This window comes from Aquarana catesbeiana, linkage group LG09 (assembly GCF_042186555.1).
Source record: "Aquarana catesbeiana isolate 2022-GZ linkage group LG09, ASM4218655v1, whole genome shotgun sequence".
In the NCBI taxonomy this organism is placed as follows: Eukaryota; Metazoa; Chordata; class Amphibia; order Anura; family Ranidae; genus Aquarana; species Aquarana catesbeiana.
This window is the reverse complement of record NC_133332.1, coordinates 258868421-258887092: the sequence shown is the minus strand read 5'-3', so window position 1 is coordinate 258887092 and position 18672 is coordinate 258868421.

The following is an 18672-nucleotide window of genomic DNA, read 5'->3' as shown; positions in this document are numbered from 1 at the left end:
ATGTTCTTTTGATTGGCTTCTAACATCAATGGTCATATGCAGTGGCGCAACTAGAACCTTCAGGGCCCTGGTGCAAAAAACCATGAAGGGGCCCCCCTGACCCCCAGTGGAGGCCCATCAATCCAAGCCCAGTGGTGGAATGCCAGGGCCCGGTCGCAAGTGCAACCTTTGTGACCCTGGTAGTTCCGCCACTGGTGTCAGTAATTTTTTTTTTTTTACCACAATATTTTTCTATTTTTTAGAAGCCCCATTGGGGAGCTTTGATGATATATCAGGGGTCTAAACAGTCCTTTGATGTTCCACCTTTGAGATAGAGAAAGGACATTGAGGGTACAGCCCTCAATCTCCATCTCTGCAGCCTTAGCTGCACTGAATGAATGGATAGGAATAGCTCTGTACAGAGTTTCCCCTCAATGCAACAGTTTACTATGTTTCAGTTACAGTGGCGGCCGGTGGTAATTTTTTTCAGGGGGGGCAGCAAACAGTTCAAACAATCGGTCTGTCGGTCGGCGGTCAGTCGGGTGGGTCTGGTGCACTTACCACAGCACTTCTTCCGGGCTTCACTGGCGGCTTCCCTTGCTCGGCGACGGCTTTCTCTTCCCCTGCTCTCCACGGGCATTGTGGTGGCTTCCGTTTCCTCCCTCCTCCTCGGCGGCCAATTGGAACATTTTTCTTTTCGGGCAATCGGAAAACGAGTCTCAGACCTGCTTCTAATTGGACGGATTGAGGATCAGTGTTTCAATAGCGAATATTCATTCGCTGTTGTAACACCTGGGTGGGCTTATGGTGCAATGCTCTGTGCCATGAGCCCACCCTATTTTTAAGCCTATGGTGCTTCAAAAAAACACCCCCCGCTGCTGTAATTCACACACCCGGCATCCTGAAGGGGGCCGGACGAATGAATAGGGGGTGGCAGCATGCTATTAGAATAGCGGCCATGGCTAGAGCATGGGGGTGGCGGCCGCGGATAGAGGGGGTGGCCGCCACTGTACTGGACAGGACAGTGATTGGTATGGATCACTGATAAACCATTCAGACAAGAAGGGGCCGATAAATTACACATTTACCAGCCCCTTCCCCACTCCCAACCCTGACAGATTCCCCTGCAGTAGCCAGTGAAAGAGGGGAGAATCCAACAGAGCTGCTGGGGAGGGGGGGGGGGCGTTCAGGGGAGAGCAGGGGGGTTGGGAAAGAGCTCATGGGGGCTGGATGGCACACGGGGGGGGGCAGCAGAAAAGAGCTGGATAGGACGAGCGGCAGGGGCAGCTGATCTCTCCATTTCCTCCTGCAGCCACTGAATGCTCGCTTCTCCTCCTCTTCCTCTTGCAGGCATTCAGTGCCCCTGCTGCTCCTCCTATCCGGAAGTACAAAGGGCAGCTGAATGGGCCCCCTGCAGCATGGGGCCGGGTCGCAATTACGACCCCTGTAAGTATGCCCCTGGTCAACTTTATGCAAATAAGTGATATTAAAGCCTTACTTTTTTTTTTCCACTGTGGAGGACATTTTTACCATGGGTGCAGCTTCCTTGTGTATTGAGTTTCCTTCTTCCCTATTTTGGAGGATCCCTAAGGGCTTCTTCACATCTGATGCAGTCGTCGGGTGCATTTTTGAACACATTCCAAGTGAATGTACAGTAAAAATCTATTTATTTCTATGTACTTAATTCACACCATTGTATTGCAGTGTGCTCAAAGAAGAACTCCAGGTATGGATATTTTTACAAAATTACATTGGTCCAACTTGAACTATTGTAACTGTACATACCATACATGGTCGATGCCCCTGGAACCTGCAAATCACTGTAGTAGTCACCCCTATCCCAAAGATCCCCACTAACCCCTGGGTCCAGTGCCGAGCACTTGCCATGCTGCATTCTGAACACTAGAGGTCAGTCGCTGGGCATAGGCACCATTCAGAGATCACCTTGCCTTTTTTTTCAATGAATGCAAGGCATTCTCTGATTGGATAAGGTGGAGAGCGTGACATCACTATGCCACCTCTCCACCTTATCCAATCAGAGAACAATTTGCATTGATTGAAACAATGCAAAGAAATCTCTGAATGGTGCCCATGCCCAGCAGCCAACCTCTTGTTAAGGATGCAGCAGGACAGACGTTGAGCACAGGACTAGGAAGGTAGTGGAGATCACTGGAGTAGCGGTGTCTAGTACAATGATTTCCCGCCTCCAGGGCCATTATGGTATTTACATAGTTAAATTGGTCCAAGCTGTAAAACTATCGATAAATGGAATTCTTCTCTTAAAAGTACAGTAGCAAGTATTTTTTTTTTTTTGCATGCAATGTGCATAAATGCACGGAACAATGCTTTGGGAAAGGAAACGCATTGTGACTCAACGCATTTTAAAAATGCATGCCATTGCACATGAAACCACTTGCATTAAAGCAAGGAAAACGTGGGGATTGTGGTGTGAACAAACCCTTAGCATCAGCCCCATTTCCCTGTTTCAGGGTGGCTTCTTTACCTTGGAGGGATCCTGTGGAGCCACCTTTTTGTGTGCGCTCCCAGGATCAGACTACAGGGTGATGTGATGCTACTTTTGGTCTTCCCGACGTGCACAGGCAGACCAAAAGGAAACCATACAGAAGGGGCAGAGGTATGGCTTGTGTGTCTAGAATGGGCTGTTTGTGCTTCTGGACCTAGGGCAAATTTTGTGAATGCCAGAGCATGCTGCATTCCGGCACAGAGAATCATGGCACATGTAGTCACAAGTGGCATTGGGATTGATTTACTAAAGGCAAATAGACCGTGCACTTTGCAAAGTTGCCCTCTGCAAGTGAAGTTGCTCCAGAGCTTAGTAAATGAGATAAAGCTTCACTTGACAAAGAATATCCAATCACATGCAAAGAAAAATGTAAAAAAAAAGCATTTTTGTAGCACCCTGATAGTAGGCAGGGTTGCTAACAAATTTAGCTTGCTAGGTGGTAATTAGCCTGGCTGATTGATGGGGGATTCATTTTTTTTTTCCTAACTCTGGATTTAATGCGCCTCTCTCTTCTGTCACTAGGTGGCATTGTTGCTGGTGGCATTAGAACAATAAGGGCATAGGGAATCCAGACTTGGGGTGAATAGGTTGACTCAGCCAATTGTCAGGGGTCCCTTTGGTCCCTTGGTCTGCTGGGAGCGCCTATTTATTCGGGAAGAGTCAGGTGATCGGGGTTCTGTGCCACCTGGATGGGCTGTCTTACAAGGCCCAGAAGCTGCTAGGCCAGAAGCCTGAGGCCTATCCCAGGAGCACATGGCTGCTAGGTTGTTGTCTGAGGCCTATCCAGGTTTGAGAGAGGCAGTGCGGGGTTGGGGCTTCAGGCTGGGAGTTGCATTGGTTTTGCCAGACGGGTAAATTGAATCTTTGCCAGCAGTGAGGGAAGAGCAATTGCCACAAGGGTTGACCACTCCTGTCACCAGGGGCAAGTGATGATCAAGGCCAAAGATAAAGGGAGGAATAGTCACCAGCAAGGGACAACCATTCCGGTTATCAGAGGCCAGTGTATGGACGTCTGAAGGAGTACCAGAGCAGCTTTTTTCACCAGCCGGGGACGGTGAAAAAGTGGGAAAGCTTCAACAGAGTGCCAAGCCAGGGACCCAGCGGCTTAGTGGGGGTGACGCTTGAGGAGAATGTGGAAGAGCTCAGGGGATCCAGTGACGACTGGGATCTTGAAGTCTAGTGAGAGACTGGGAGCTCAGTGAGTGAAGATCTACAATGGGATACTGTGAGATGTGAGAGAAGATCTATAACGGGTGACTGGCGCCCACGTTTCCAACTTGGAATACACCCACCACGCCTAATAACCCACACTACAAGGAAGGATGCCAGCTCTCCCTGACTCTGGAGGTCACCATTAGGCCTTTGGAGGTCAGGGATGCCGTTACACACATGATTGGATGATAGAAGCCGGCAGAGCTTCTGCTCATTTACTAAGTTCTGGAGCAACTACACTTGTAGACAGGGGCGGACTGACAACTCATGGGGCCCCCGGGCAATAGGAGATTATGGGGCCCCCAGGCAATAGATTATGGGGCCACACAGTATACACACACATACAGTATACACACACAGTATACACATACATACAGTATACACACACAGACACACAATATACACACACAGTATACACACACTGAAAAGGTACTGGAGAGGCGGGGCAGCTATAATCTTGGGATTTTTAAAAAAACACAGATTTTTACATACCGTCCCTGGTTTTATTGAGGCTGGCAACCCTGATGGGGCCCCTTAGTGGCATGGGGCCCTCGGGCAGTGCCCGAGGGCCCGAATGGTCAGTCCGCCCCTGCTTGTAGAGTGCAACTGCACTGTGCAAAGTGCACAGTCTATTTGCCTTTAGTAAATCAACCCTATTATGAGTGCACCCTCCCTAGGGTTGCCACCTGTCCGGGATTCCCCCGGACAGTACAGCTTTTGATTCATGTGTCCGGGTTTCAGGCGTACTGTGGATCCACCAAGTAACCAAGATAGTCACACACAAATCCGTTGCCGTCCCGGAGCTGCGGGCGGTTGTCTGGGGGCAGGTTTGGCATCACTGGGGGGGGGGGGGGGGTCAGGACGGTGATGTCAGCAAGAGCAATTTGACCACACCCACTGTTCGCTGCGGCACGCTGTGCGCACTGCATTACTACTCTCCTTGGGGCACCCAAGGGTATCACGGCCTGCTAAAGTGTTCGGGTTTGGCTTGAAGAAAAGGTGGCAACCCTAACCCTTCCCTCCTAGAAATTCAGAAAAGCAGCACGGGAGAAGCAGGTGTATGTGACTACATGATGGTGAAGATGTAAGCCATGGTGGTCTTTTCCGAAATCAATCGTTGACTGTAATGTGCTGATTTCTCCTATACACATGTGCTTCTGATGAAATAGATTAAACTTTAGTACCATAACTGTAAAAAAAGATAAATTTGTTCTTCTCAGGAAAGACATCACACGTTGCTAAAATGGCCCATGGCACAGAAGGCGATGCGTGTTCTCTGCCGTCTCATTGAGGTTTCCTAATCCAATGAGTCATACACCCATTCTTCATGTTTACATTGTTGCTATGCTGACAGAAGAGATTGCAATGCGTTTCCTTGAGGATGTGATATAAAATGTGATCAGACAAGACACGAGGTGGTTATTTCACTAGCTTATAGTGAGAGATATTATTCCAACATTTAGTAATTTTAAAAAGTACCTAACCACTTCATTACTAGCCTGTATAACCTGTACCCCTTCATCACCGAGCCAATTTATAGTACTGTGATAGTTTGGCTGACAATTACTCCATCATGCAATGCTATGCACAAATTATATACACTATATTACCAAAAGTATTGGGACACCTGCCTTTATACGCACATGAATTTTTAATCCGTAGGGTTCAATATTGAGTTGGCCCTTTGCAGCTATAACAGCTTCAGCTCTTCTGGGAAGGCCGTCCACAATGTGTAGGAGCGAGTTTGGGGTGGAGGAACTTGACTGGCCTGCACAGAGTCCTGACCTCAACCTGATCGAACACCTTTGGGATGAATTAGAGCGGAGACTGCAAGCCAGGCCTTCTCATCCACATCAGTGCCTGACCTCACAAATGCGCTTTTGGAAGGATGGTCAAACATTCCCATAGCCATTGTGTATGTTATATTATTTTTTGTTTATTTGCTACATTTTTTCATGAAAGTGGAGTTATCCTTTAAAGCCCAAACTTTTCTTTGCTATTTGTAATGCAGATGGAAATACTTTCGTCCTTTGCTGTTTTTAGATGTTTAAAAGTTCTTTCCTTCTGAATCATATGGTCCCATTAAAGTTAAACTCTGGGGAATGGAAAAATGCTCCCTTGCATGTAAATGCTTCTTCAGGTCTAGTGGGGCCACAAAATTTACTTTTACTCAGTGGCATCGCTATGTGGGTGCGGCCCGCAGGGGGGGTGACACCATCCTGAGGGCAGCGGAGGGTCCTGGGTCCCGTAGACAAGGCTCTTTTCAGCTGGAACATGCTGGCGCCACGTTTTCCCTGAGACGCCCCAGTATCACTCTCACTACTGCTGCTGCAGCAACTCTCCAGGCTGTGGCTGCACATTGAATCCTCTCCTGCCCAGGTGCATAAGGGAAGGGGGGGGTCTATACTGATGGAGGGGGGTCTGTACTCAGGGGGAGGTCTGTACTGAGGGGGTGGGGTCTATACTGATGGAGGGGGCATCTGTACTGAGGGGGGGTCTATACTGATTGAGGGGGCATCTGTACTGAGGGGAGGGGGTCTATACTGGGGGGGTCTATACTGATGGAGGGCGGTCTATAATGATGGAGGGGGGTCTGTACTGAGGGGGGGAGGTCTATGCTGATGGAGGAGTGTCTTTACTGAGGGAGGGGGGTCTATACTGATTGAGGGGGGTCTATACTGATTGAGGGGGGTCTGTACTGAGGGGGGTCTATACTGATTGAGGGGGGTCTGTACTGAGGGGGGTCTATACTGATGAAGGGAGAGTCTGTTCTGAGGGGGGGGGGTCTATACTGATGAAGGGAGCGTCTGTCCTGAGGGGGGTCTATACTGATGGAAGGGGGTCTGTACTGAGGTGGGTCTATACTGATGGAGGGGGGTCTGTACTGAGGTGGGTCTATACTGATGGAGGGGGGTCTGTACTGAGGTGGGTCTATACTGATGGAGGGGGGTCTGTACTGAGGTGGGTCTATACTGATGGAGGGGGGTCTGTACTGAGGTGGGTCTATACTGATGGAGGGGGGGTCGGTCTGTACTGAGGTGGGTCTATACTGATGGAGGGGGGTTTATAATGATGGAGGGAGGGGGTCTATACTGATGGAGGGGTGTCTGTACTGAGGGAGGGCGTCTATACTGATTAAGGGGGGTCTATACTGATGAGGGGGGTCTATACTGATGGAGGGGGTGTCTGTACTGGTGGAGGGGAGTCTATAATGATGGAGGGGAGTCTGTACTGAGGGAGTCTATACTGATGAGAGGGGTCTGTACTGAGGAAGGGGGGCCTGTACTGAGGACTGACTATAGTTGGTGGAGGGGGGGGGGGGGGTGACACCATATTTTACTGCACTGGATGACACCAACCCTAGTGACACCATTGCTTTTACTTACCCGATCCTAGACCGGTCCCTGCAGCCTCTTCTCTCCTATGCTCCAGCAGTCACTGGTCCTCTGATGTCATCTAGTAGAACACAGGGCCCATTGGACATAAGGACACCAAGGCATGCATGTGTAGTAGCCACAGTGGTGTTATGGGATCTATAGTCCAAAAGAAGGGGGATTACAGCCAGGGAGACATTATGGGACATGTAGTCCAGAGGAGGGGAAACAGGGGGGTCTTTCTCTGAAATGTTGAGTACACTCCCTTTGGCTGGAAGTTCAGGGAAGCAGCACACAGGAACTCAGAGGCAGCAGTGGTGAAGAAACAACATGGGGCCACCATCTTGGATTTTGAGCTGGCCGTGACTTACTGATGACCCACACCCAGCGTGCATGTGTGATCGACGGTGCAGGAGAATTGGTTGTGCAGATAACGCTACACATCCCAGAAAATACAGGCAGGGAAGCGGTCAGGCCCCAAGCAACTTTATCATTACCTAGGGAAGGATTGAGGAAGTGGAAACAGGAGTAAAATAATCTAGTCTGATCTATGCCACATCCCTAGTAAAGCAACAATACTCCGGTAGGCCGTGGTGTTTAAATGATGCTCAATTGGAACCAAGAGGCCCAAAGTGTGCCAAGAAAATATCCCGCCCCCCAACCATTACACCACCAGCCTGAACCGTAGATGCAAGGCAGGATGGATCCATGATTTCATGTTGTTTACACCAAATTCTGACCCGACCATCTTAATGTTGCAGCTGAAATCGAGACTCATCAGACCAGGCAACGTTTTTCCAATCTTCTATTGTCCAATTTTGGTGATCCTGTGTGAATTGTAGCCTCAGTTTCCTGTTCTTAGCTGACAGGAGTGGCACCCGCTGTGCTCTTTTGCTGCTGTAGCCCATCTGCTTCAAGGTTAGATATGTTGTGCGTTCAGAGATGGTATTTTGCATACCTTGATTGTAACGATTGGTTATTTGAGTTGCCTTTCTATCAATTCAAACCAGTCTGCCTATTCTCCTCTGACCTCTGACATCAACAAGGCATTTGCATCCACACAACTGCCGCTCACTGGATATTTTCTCTTTTTTGGACCATTCTCCGTAATCCCGTGAGATGGTTGTGTGTGAAAATCCCAGTAGATCAGCAGTTTTTGAAATACTCAGACCAGCCTGTCTGGCACCAACAACCCATGCCACGTTCAAAGTCACTTAAATCCCCTTTCTTCCCCATTCCGATGCTCACTTTGAACTTCAGTAAGTCGTCTTCACAACATCTAGATGCCTAAATGCATTGAGTTACTGCCATGTGATTGGCTGATTAACAATTTGTGTTGCCAAGCAATTGAACAGGTGTACCTAATAAAGTGGCCGGTGAGTGTATATTGTAATTTAAAGCTGTTGTAAGCCACTGGGTGCCTTTTTTTTCTGACCTGCATAGGTAAAGCCATAATGTGCTAGTATGCATCGCATACTAGCATATTATGTGAAACTTACTTGAAGACGAAGCGTTTCAGCGATGATATCTTCACCCATCTTCCTTCCTATGTGACTGGCTGGAGCCACAATGACATTACTCCTACGCATGTGTGGGGGAGCCGCCGTTTACGGCACAGGATTCTAAAGGAACGGCCTGGGTGTGCATGGGTCAATGACGTCATTGTCTGCATATATAGTAAAGATCTCCTTAACGGTGCATGTTTAGGAGATAGATACAGTGGCAACCTGAAGGCATTCTGCACACCTTGGTCAGAGCACCCCAAGAAATGTCTTTTCCTGCTTGTGTGATTGGTTCACTGATTTCCCCAGAAGTCTGCACTAAGATTCAAGTCTGATTTCAGGCATCCTCTGCAATAGGAATTTCAGTTTTGATGAGATAGTCCCTAGGGATTAAGTACTGTATTTATCGGCGTATAACACGCGCCCCAAGTTTAGGAGGGAATTTTAAGGAGAAAAACTTTTAGGAGGGAAGTTTAAGGGAAAAAAACGTACATTGAAATGCCCATCAATGCAGCCTTATCAGTGTCCATCTGCAGCCTTGTCAGTGTCAGTGCAGCCTTGTCAGTGCAGCCTTGTTAGTGCAGCCTTGTTAGTGCAGCCTTCCCCAGTGTCCATTGCAGACTTGCCCCAGTGCAGCCTTGTCAGTGCAGCCTTGCCTCAGTGCAGCCTTGCCTCAGTGCAGTCTTGTCAGTGCAGCCTTGCAGCCTTGCCCCAGTGCAGCCTTGTCCAGATTTAAATATGGCGCCACGGAGGGACTCGGCGGAGCAGAGCGAGCGCCGCCTAGATCGCAGGGACTGGGCGGAGCCGAGATACACATAGCCAAGTGTCCTCGGCTCTTCTCGGCTCCGCTCACAGTCTCGCCCAGTGCCGCCCTAGAGCTGACAATACTGCTTGGGATTTCAGTGCGGTAGAAGCATTGTGTTGTCACCTCAAACAGGAAGTTAGGAGTACATTAAAATTGTCAGGTCCTGGGTTTAAACCTGCGACTTCTGCAGTGTCTGGCTGTGACTCTTCTCGCTGTCCCACCAGGGATGCTGGACAGCTCCCTGCCTGATTCCTTAGATAACCTTGCCTTGGGTCTTGTTTCTCTTGAACCTTGAACCCTTTGTTCCTCCCATGAGCTTTCTGATTCAAGCCATTTCATTGCATTTCCTGTTTTCCCAGACCAAATCACTGCATTTAAAATAGACCCCTATGTGACATGGTAATCACACGCAGGTCGGAGGTTCACAAAATTAAGCCATCAGCCTGTAGATGCCACTGTAGCCTGAAAGTGGCAGTGTGCTGCTGTTTAATACAGTCACTGTCATATACAATTACAATATTAAATTATTAAAAATAAAATCTAAACACTGCTCAGCCATTCACAGAAAGCCTTGTATATTATCAACCAATGAGGTAGAGATTGTGACATCAACCGCCCTCCTCTCCATCTGAGCCAATCTGAGGAAGCTTTGTATTCATTCATAAAATACAAAGCTTCCTGTGAATAGCTGAGCAGCACTTAGCCTGATTTGATTTTGTTATTTAAATGGGACAGAAAGTCCCTGCACAGCTGTATACTGTATAGCCAGGGCGACTTTAAAATTGATTGGACCCTGGGCAAAAAAATGTTTTGGGCCCCCCTCCCCCCCCATGCAGTTTCGCTCTCCACCTGCTTTGAGACATACAATAAAAAACAGCTAGACTCAAAATCAGTTTACTGACACAGATCAGACAGCGATTGCAATTGGTTGCCAGAGGTTACAGTGTATCATTACCACTCACTGACTGGTTGCTATAGGTTACAGCACATAATTTCTGCTTGTTGATTGGTTGCTAGAGATTACTGTACATCAATACTGCTCACTGATCGGTTACTATAGGTTACTGCACATCATTACTGCTTACTGATTGGTTGCTAGAGGTTACAGCACATCATCTCCTCACTGCATGCACACCATGGACTGGGGAGGTGAGGGGGCCCATTAATAGACAGAAAACTCCTAGGGATCCTAGGACTCCTGGGATCAGTGGCAGTGCTGGGGGGAGGGGAGGGTGTGATCAATGGCAATGCTGATTTTTTTTATACTGACTACAAATATAAAGAGGAGTTTCAACACTGACCACCAATGTAATAGGGGTTTACACTGACCACTAATGTAATAGAAGAATTCACAGTAACCCCCAATGTAAGGAGGGATTTACACTGACCACCAATCTAAGGGGGGCATTCACACTGGCCACTAGTGTGAATTTAAGGATTCTACACAAGCACCAATGTAATGAGAAGATTTACACTGACCACCAATGTAACTGAGACATTTAGCCTGCGTTCACATTTGTGTGTGTCGGGAATGCATGCAAAATCACTTCCCTTGACACCACAGAAACGTGCTGCCCTTAACAGATACACAGCAGTGCCATTAATTGTTAATGACACCCTCACGCATCTGCTGATTTTGGAAAAGGGTTTGGGAGTTTCTTCCGCATTTGTAGCGCATAGAGCAGCCCATTGAAATGAATGGGCTGCCCTACACATGACCTACATCTTTATCCACCCTGTCAGTACATCTTTGCATCCTTAAACCCATGCTAACCTCTGCACCCCGAACCCCCCCCCCATCCTCTCCCCCTCCCCTTTAACTCTACCTGCCTCCTCTGCTCATCTTTGCACCCACCTTACTTACCTCCATACATCCCCTCCTTGCTCACCTGTGCACCCCAAACTGTAATTCCTTCTCTGCCTACCTCTGCACACCCCACACAACCCTCCCCCCACTAATTTGCTTATCTTTGCAAAACAGGCTGATGATAGGCTTAATGACCACAGTTGTAGGCAGGATTTTCAAGCATGCCCCTTTACCTCCCCAGTGGGCGGCATTTAGTATAGGTGATGGTGGATATGACCTTAGGGGGGCATGATATATATATGGACACTGCCTCTATTTACATATGAATCATGTCGGTCTACCGCTATTAACATATGAATGCATCACTATTTACATGTCAATGTTGGCATTTACATATAAACACAGGGTCTGCAGGTGAGTCATCTGTACAAAACAGTAGGTCAGAGCTGGGCAACATTAGTAACAGAACTTCACACTGAGATATCAGGACACAGCAAGGGACTAAAACCTCAAGGGACAAGGGAATTTAAACTGGGATAGTTGCCAAGTATGAGGCAGCTGCTTTGGGCCCCATGACAATGACAGGGCCCAGGGCAGCTGCCCCTTTTGCCCTGCCTTAAAAACGGCCCTGTGTATAGTTGATGCTACGTACAGTTTATATATTACTGGCAGCAGGAGCCTTTCTTAGTAATGGAAATAGTTCATTTGGGCCAGCTTGGCCCAAACAAACTATTTAAAACAACATGAAACCTGGAATTAAGTGTTAACATTGCATTCACATTTCACATATACACATTTTTTGAGAAGATCTTCCTCCCCTAATATCAATGACAATATGTTCTGTGCAATGTACAACTAGATAATCTTATAATAGAAATGTAACAATACTTCAATTATTCAGGAGACAATTCATACAATTGTGTAACCAAATACTTATCGTTCATGACCTAGATTGAACATAGTGTGCCCTTGGTGATCAATTGACATTTCTGATCTATATTTATCATGATATATTTTAATGCTTACTCACCTATATTTGGCCACAGTTTCAGTTACTGTTTCAAATTTGAAGCAAACTTTTAAATTGAAGTTCAGTTTCAGCATGAAAAGAGCTCAAGGTCCTTGACTTGTAACTGAATCTCCACCACTGGAGATGGGCCATACAAATGTGAGAGTGAAGGAAGATGCATTGTAACATTAATCTCTGTACGAAGAACAGTGCCATCATTGCTACTTCATCTTGCTAATATGCCTACACCCAAAACAGTGGCGGCTGGTGGTATATTTTTTTGGGGTGGCAAACAATCCACCTGCCGCCACCCCCCCGGTCGGTTCACAGCCACCCCCCCCCCGATCGGTCACCAGACCCGCACTTACCCCATCTAGGTCACGGGCAGCGCTTCCTCTGGGTGGTGTCTCCTCCTCCTGGTGCTTCATAGCAGCTTCCCCTGCCTCTTCTCCCTCCTCGGCGGCGGCCAATAGGATCGCTTCTCCTCTTAGCCAATCAGGTGAAGGGTCTCAGGACCCGCTTTCTGATTGGCTGGGAGGAGAATCAGGAAGACAATAGCGAATATTAATTTGCTACTGTCACACAACTGGATGGGCTCGGGGCGCAGTGCTCTGCACCCCGAACCCACCCTTTTTCAAAGCCAATTAGAGCCTCTGGTTCTAATCACGTGCTCTAAAAAAAAAAAAACCATTGGAATCCATGCGTCTGGCGCCCTGCATGTAGATTAGGGGGCCGGATGCATGGATTAGGGGGCCCTACATTGTGGGCCGCCACTGACCCAAAAACAAAAATATAATATTACCAGTTTAACCAAGCTTACCAGTACGTAGATACGATGGCTGCATTCATCTTTTTTTTTTTTTTTTTTTTAGCCTTTTATTTTCTTTATTTTCACTTGGTGTTTCAGCCAGTAAGTCTGTTATTTTTCAAATTCTTTAACCCCAGGCCAAACTGACCAGCAAAAGTGGCAGTTTGAGGGTTAGGACAAACTATTTACCACTGAGAGGGGTGCTTACAATGGTCAGCTTTTATTCATTTAAGTATAATCTTTATCCCAAAAGAAAAACAAAACACCAAATAACCACCAATCTAGAGTATCCCTTCTACACTGATCAACAATCTAAGGGATCCCTTCTCCACTGACCACTATCTGAGGGATCTCTTCTCCACTGACCACTATCTGAGGGATCTCTTCTCCACTGACCACAATCTGAGGGATCTTTTCTCCACTAACCACCAATCTAAGGGATCCCTTCTCCACTGACCACCAAGCTAAGGGATCCCTTCTCCACTGACCACCAATTTAAGGGATCCCTTCTACACTGATCACATACAGTATCTAAGGGATCCCTTCTCCACTAACCACCAATCTAAGAGATCCCTTCTCCACCGACTACCAATCTAAGGGATCCCTTCTACACTGATCCCAAATCTAAGGGATAACTTCTACACTATAGAGCATCCCTGGGTGTCAAATAGTTTAAGTTTGCCACCAGTGTACCATGAGCTCTAGTTAAAGTAAATATTAGCAAGGGTTCCCTGTGACATTAGCGTTATTTCAAGGGTTCCTCCATGTTAAAAAAGGTTGGGAAGGTCTCTTGTAGAGTTAAAAGGGATAAATACTCTGAAACTGTAGTAACATAAGACAATTGAATGATGAATAATGAAAACATTTATTGTACACATAATATCAAACAAAATGCTTTAAAACAAAAGATGGCATTTCTCAGAGAAATCACTCTGCCTGATTAAATGAAGTATATTATTAGGCAATTTGTCTCCTTATGACTCATGTAACCATTACATTGGGTCAGAGAACAATAGGTTCTCTTTTCTCTCCGAGGACCTGAGCGCTATTGCAACTGTCCCTGAAATACAATTGTGATAATGTTCAATGCCAATAAATAAACTCTTCATATCCAATGTGTTGCAAAGGTCTCCTGCTTTAATAAACTTCAGATTAGCAGCATGTAAAGTCAAATGTGGATTTCTTCATAAAGTACTAGCAAAGTGTATCAAAAGACTATTCATTAGGGGTCAGTGGGCAGGTTGCCCCCATTATTTTGGTGGTCATTGGGAAAAATGCTCCTTACATTGGTGGTCAGTTGGAAGAATGCTCCATTACATTGGAATGTCACCTTACATTGAAGTCACATTACATTGAAGTCACCTTACATTGGTGGTCAATAGAAAGCATCTACATTACATTACTGGTAAGTGTGAAGCTTGTCCTCCTCCGGTCAAAATGCCACCCTTATTGACCGCTAAGAAGATCATTGGTGTTCTGCAGCTTGCTTTGCCAAGTGGTGTTGGCCCCAGAACTATGCACCATGAGATGGGAGGTCAGTTAGCCACAGTTCAAAGAACCCCTAGAATCCACTGGAGGAACCCCAAGGTTCCATGAAAGCCTTGTTAAGGATGGCGGGTTTAGGGAAAATAATGTATTTATTAAATATATGTCGGCAGTTTAAAGATGGTATTCTCGGTAACGGCAGCAGCTGCTGCCACAACCGAGGTATCCATCTTTTCGGCCGGCAGTTCTGTTTATGATAATGGTGGTCTCTGCAGCGGATTCGCCGCGAGATCACCGTTATCGGCGGCGGGAGAAGGGCCTCCCCCCTCCCGCCGCTCTCCCATGCTCTCCGCTGCTTACCGGAGCTGTCGGCAGCAGCGGAGGCGATCGGGACCTGTCCGTGGCTGGGTATGGGGACCAGTGAGGGGAAGATGGCCCCCATCCGTCTCATACTATAGCAGGTCGGAAGCGACGTCAAAACGTCACTATCACCCATACGCCCTAAAGGGCCATTTTTCTGTTGTCATTTAAGTCCAAATATGAGATCTGAGGTCTTTTTGACCCCAGATCTCATATTTAAGAGGTCCTACCTACCTTTTTTCTATTACAAGGGATGTTTACATCAATTTAAAAAAAAAAATACAGTGAAAAAAAAATAATAGCAATTAAAATAAAAAAGAAAAAACTTTTTTTTTTTAAAAGCGCCCCATCCTGACGAGCTCGTGTGCAGAAGCGAACGCATAACTGAGTAGCGCCCGCATATGAAAACGGTGTTCAAACCACACATGTGAGGTATCACCGCAATTGTTAGAGTGAGAGCAATAATTCTAGCCCTAGACCTCCTCTGTAACTCAAAACATGCAACCTGTAGAGTTTTTTAAACATCGCCTATGGAGATTTTTATGGGTAAAAGTTTGATGCCATTCCACGAGCTGGCGCAATTTTGAACCGTGACATGTTGGGTATCAATTTACTCAGCGTAACATTATCTTTCACAATATATAAAAAAAGTCAATTTTTGCCCAAAAAAGTGCGCTTGTAAGACCACTGCGCAAATACGGTGTGACAAAAAGTATTGCAATGACCGCCATTTTATTCTTTAGGGTGTTAGAAAAAAAAAGTAATTTTCTAGCAAAAAAACTTGTAAACACTGAGTCTGAAAAAGAGGCCTGGTCTTTAAGTGGTTAAGGCTTCGGAAACATACAGAACAACACTGCGACAGTCACACAGCCATATAGTGCTAGTGCTGAATGGACGGCACAAACATGGTGCTTATCCATTCCTGCAGAAGTAAACATTTTACAAAGCCATCATGACTATAACATATAAGCTCTGGTATTATGATGATGTAAGCACACTGAAGATTGTAGTATGAGTACAGCAGTGTAATATTGTGTCACTCCATATTTTCAAAGAATCTCAAATATAAATCCATATGCCTGTTTATGACATGAGGCCACCTTGCCGTAGCTCTGTGCATGTTGTTGATGTTTTGTGTGACTTGTACTACAGTTTTTTAATGTAGTGACAAGAAAATTTGAAGGAGCAGGATGGGATTTTTTTTTTCTCAAACGAACAAATTTTTAACAGTGGTGGTGGTTTTCGCTTGGTAAAGTCCATTCATTCCAAAATCCAGTGTTAAAAGTAAGTTTTTGAAGTACCTTTAAATTACATTCTACAAGTCATTGAATGTATTGAGAATTTTCAAACAAATTTTATATATGTAAATGCTTATAAATGCTTGAGTTAACATCCGCTTGAAAATCGACAGGTGTATGGCCAGCTTATCCCCAGGTAGCAGCTGGCCCCATGTGACCAGTGGGGACTTGCACCCACATATAGGATGCGGGTACACGAACAAGAAGCTACCGGAGGAAGAAACTGCTGGGAGAAGAGATGTGTGCGGTGTGCAGATATCAAGGCAATAAATAGGTACTGTAGGTATAAATTTGATTAAAAGGGAAAAAAGCAGGTTACTATTTGATCTGTATTAGTATTATAGTATTACTTATTATTAATATTACTTTTGTTATTATTATTACTACTACTTCTATTATTATTGTTATTGTGTAGAAAAAGGAAGGAAATCCTGGACTGCCGCACTCCATGAAAAAGGCATCTTTATTAGCAGAAAATTGGTAAAAATCCAGAAAACAGTCACATCAAAGAGTGGATAAAACAGGGATCAATGCTAACGCGTTTCACATCGAATGATGCTTACTCGTAGCTTTTTTTTTTTTTTTTTTTTTTCTTTCTGGGTTTTTACCAATTTTTTGCTAATAAAGATTCCTTTTTCATGGAGTGCGGCAGTCCAGGATTTCCTTCCTTTTTCTACATAATTGTGGAGAGCCAGCACCTGAGAGTTTGCAGTAGGGCGGGAGCACTTGTTTAGGTGTGGTAGCTTTGTGAGCGGCATTTCTTTCTCACATTATTATTGTTATTATTACTAGTAGTAGTATATAGTAATAGTATTTTTTATTATTATTATCAGCATTGGTATTATCTATATTATTTTGCTACAATCAGGAAAAAAAGGGGGGATGTGGGACTTTAAATGAGGTACACATACGTGCCTCCATCCCTATATTTGGATGCATCAAAAGGAAGGTGGGACTTTGAATTGAAGCGGTTGAAATGCAGAGGTAATGGTATAAATATAAAGTTTTATTGGTATCAAATTATTAAATTACATTTATTACATATATGTACAAGATGTGGGCACAGTAATACAGAGGTGTAAAAAACATGGCTGAATAAAATAAATTAACAACAATCAGATAGATAGTATGCGACAGCAAAACGGCCTAAACAAGCCAAACACAGCATGCCCGGCACCCGTATAGATGATCACATGATACAAAATCAAAAATAGCTGGGTTCATATGGGTAACATCATAAGCCATAATGGATGTGTCTGTAGCATCATGTAGCTCTACGCGTTTCGTGGATTCATTTCCACTCGTCAGGAGCAGATGCGACATATCCCTGTAAGTATAATAATTGAAGTAAAGCATACTTTGTTGAAAATTGAAAAATGTAAATTGAAATTTAAGAAATTCGACCCAGTGCACTCACCAACCACAGCGGTGGGTGCAGTAGGGGCCAAGCAGGACACGGCGAATCGGGAGCATAGACCACATCACGGGAGCTGAGGCGGCGTAATAGTGCACAACTAGCTTGGGGAGATGTAGGGGTGCCTGTGAGGGTTTCCATGTGCCAAAATGCGGGTATGTGATGCTGCAAATTGGAGATATCTGGAATCAAATGAAAAAATTGTGTTGTGAGATGAAAAGTGTGTGAAAAAAAAAAAAAATGAGAGTGTGAGAAACAATTAGAGTGTAAGTGGGATGAGGTGGTAAATTGGGTGATATATATATACACCCAATATGTCCGCATGTATAAATGGTGACCAAGAAGAGTGTGGTAAGTGTATGAAAATGGTTGTGTGTGTGTATAAGGTGAGCTGACCTAAATGTGAATGTGACTGTGAAAAAGCTAAAACCATGAATGAAACACAAAAACCTGGAAATAGTGGTGAAAATATGTGTGAACACAAACGTGCAGGGACATGCGAGTGAACAACAGTGGACCTGACTCAAGGGACACTTACCCAAGTAGCATACCGTGCAACACCAAGCGGTGGAGTGGCTGGTGTGCAGGGGCCCCAGGCGGAGACCAGCCAGATGAATAGCCGGCTCCGACTGAAGGTGCAGAGTATATGCGCCGCCAACGCTACGTGCGTGACCATGGGAGGGGCGAAAAACAGCGTCCGCACCCGAGCCGGAACGCTCGGTGATTGGCGCCGAGACGCCCCCACATGCGTCACGCAGATGGTGCTCTCAGCGGCAGCGTAGTGACGTCATGACTGACGCCAAGCGCTGAACGTGAGGACCGTGGCGCCGATGCGCGAGGGGGCGTCCGCCCGATCCTCAAGACACGGCTGTGCAGGGAGAAAGGGGAGGACCCACAAGGCGCATCGCAGCTCCCGCGAATGTGGAAACCCCCCCTACACCCCATGAACAAGCTCAGGAACCCCAAACCCGCACACACCGCCAGTGCGGCAAGAACACATGGATGTTAAAATCAAAATTTAAATTATATAATTATATAAGCGTAAACAGTATTAGCTTGTATAAGCGTAAACAAGAATGGAAAAGGGTTTAAACC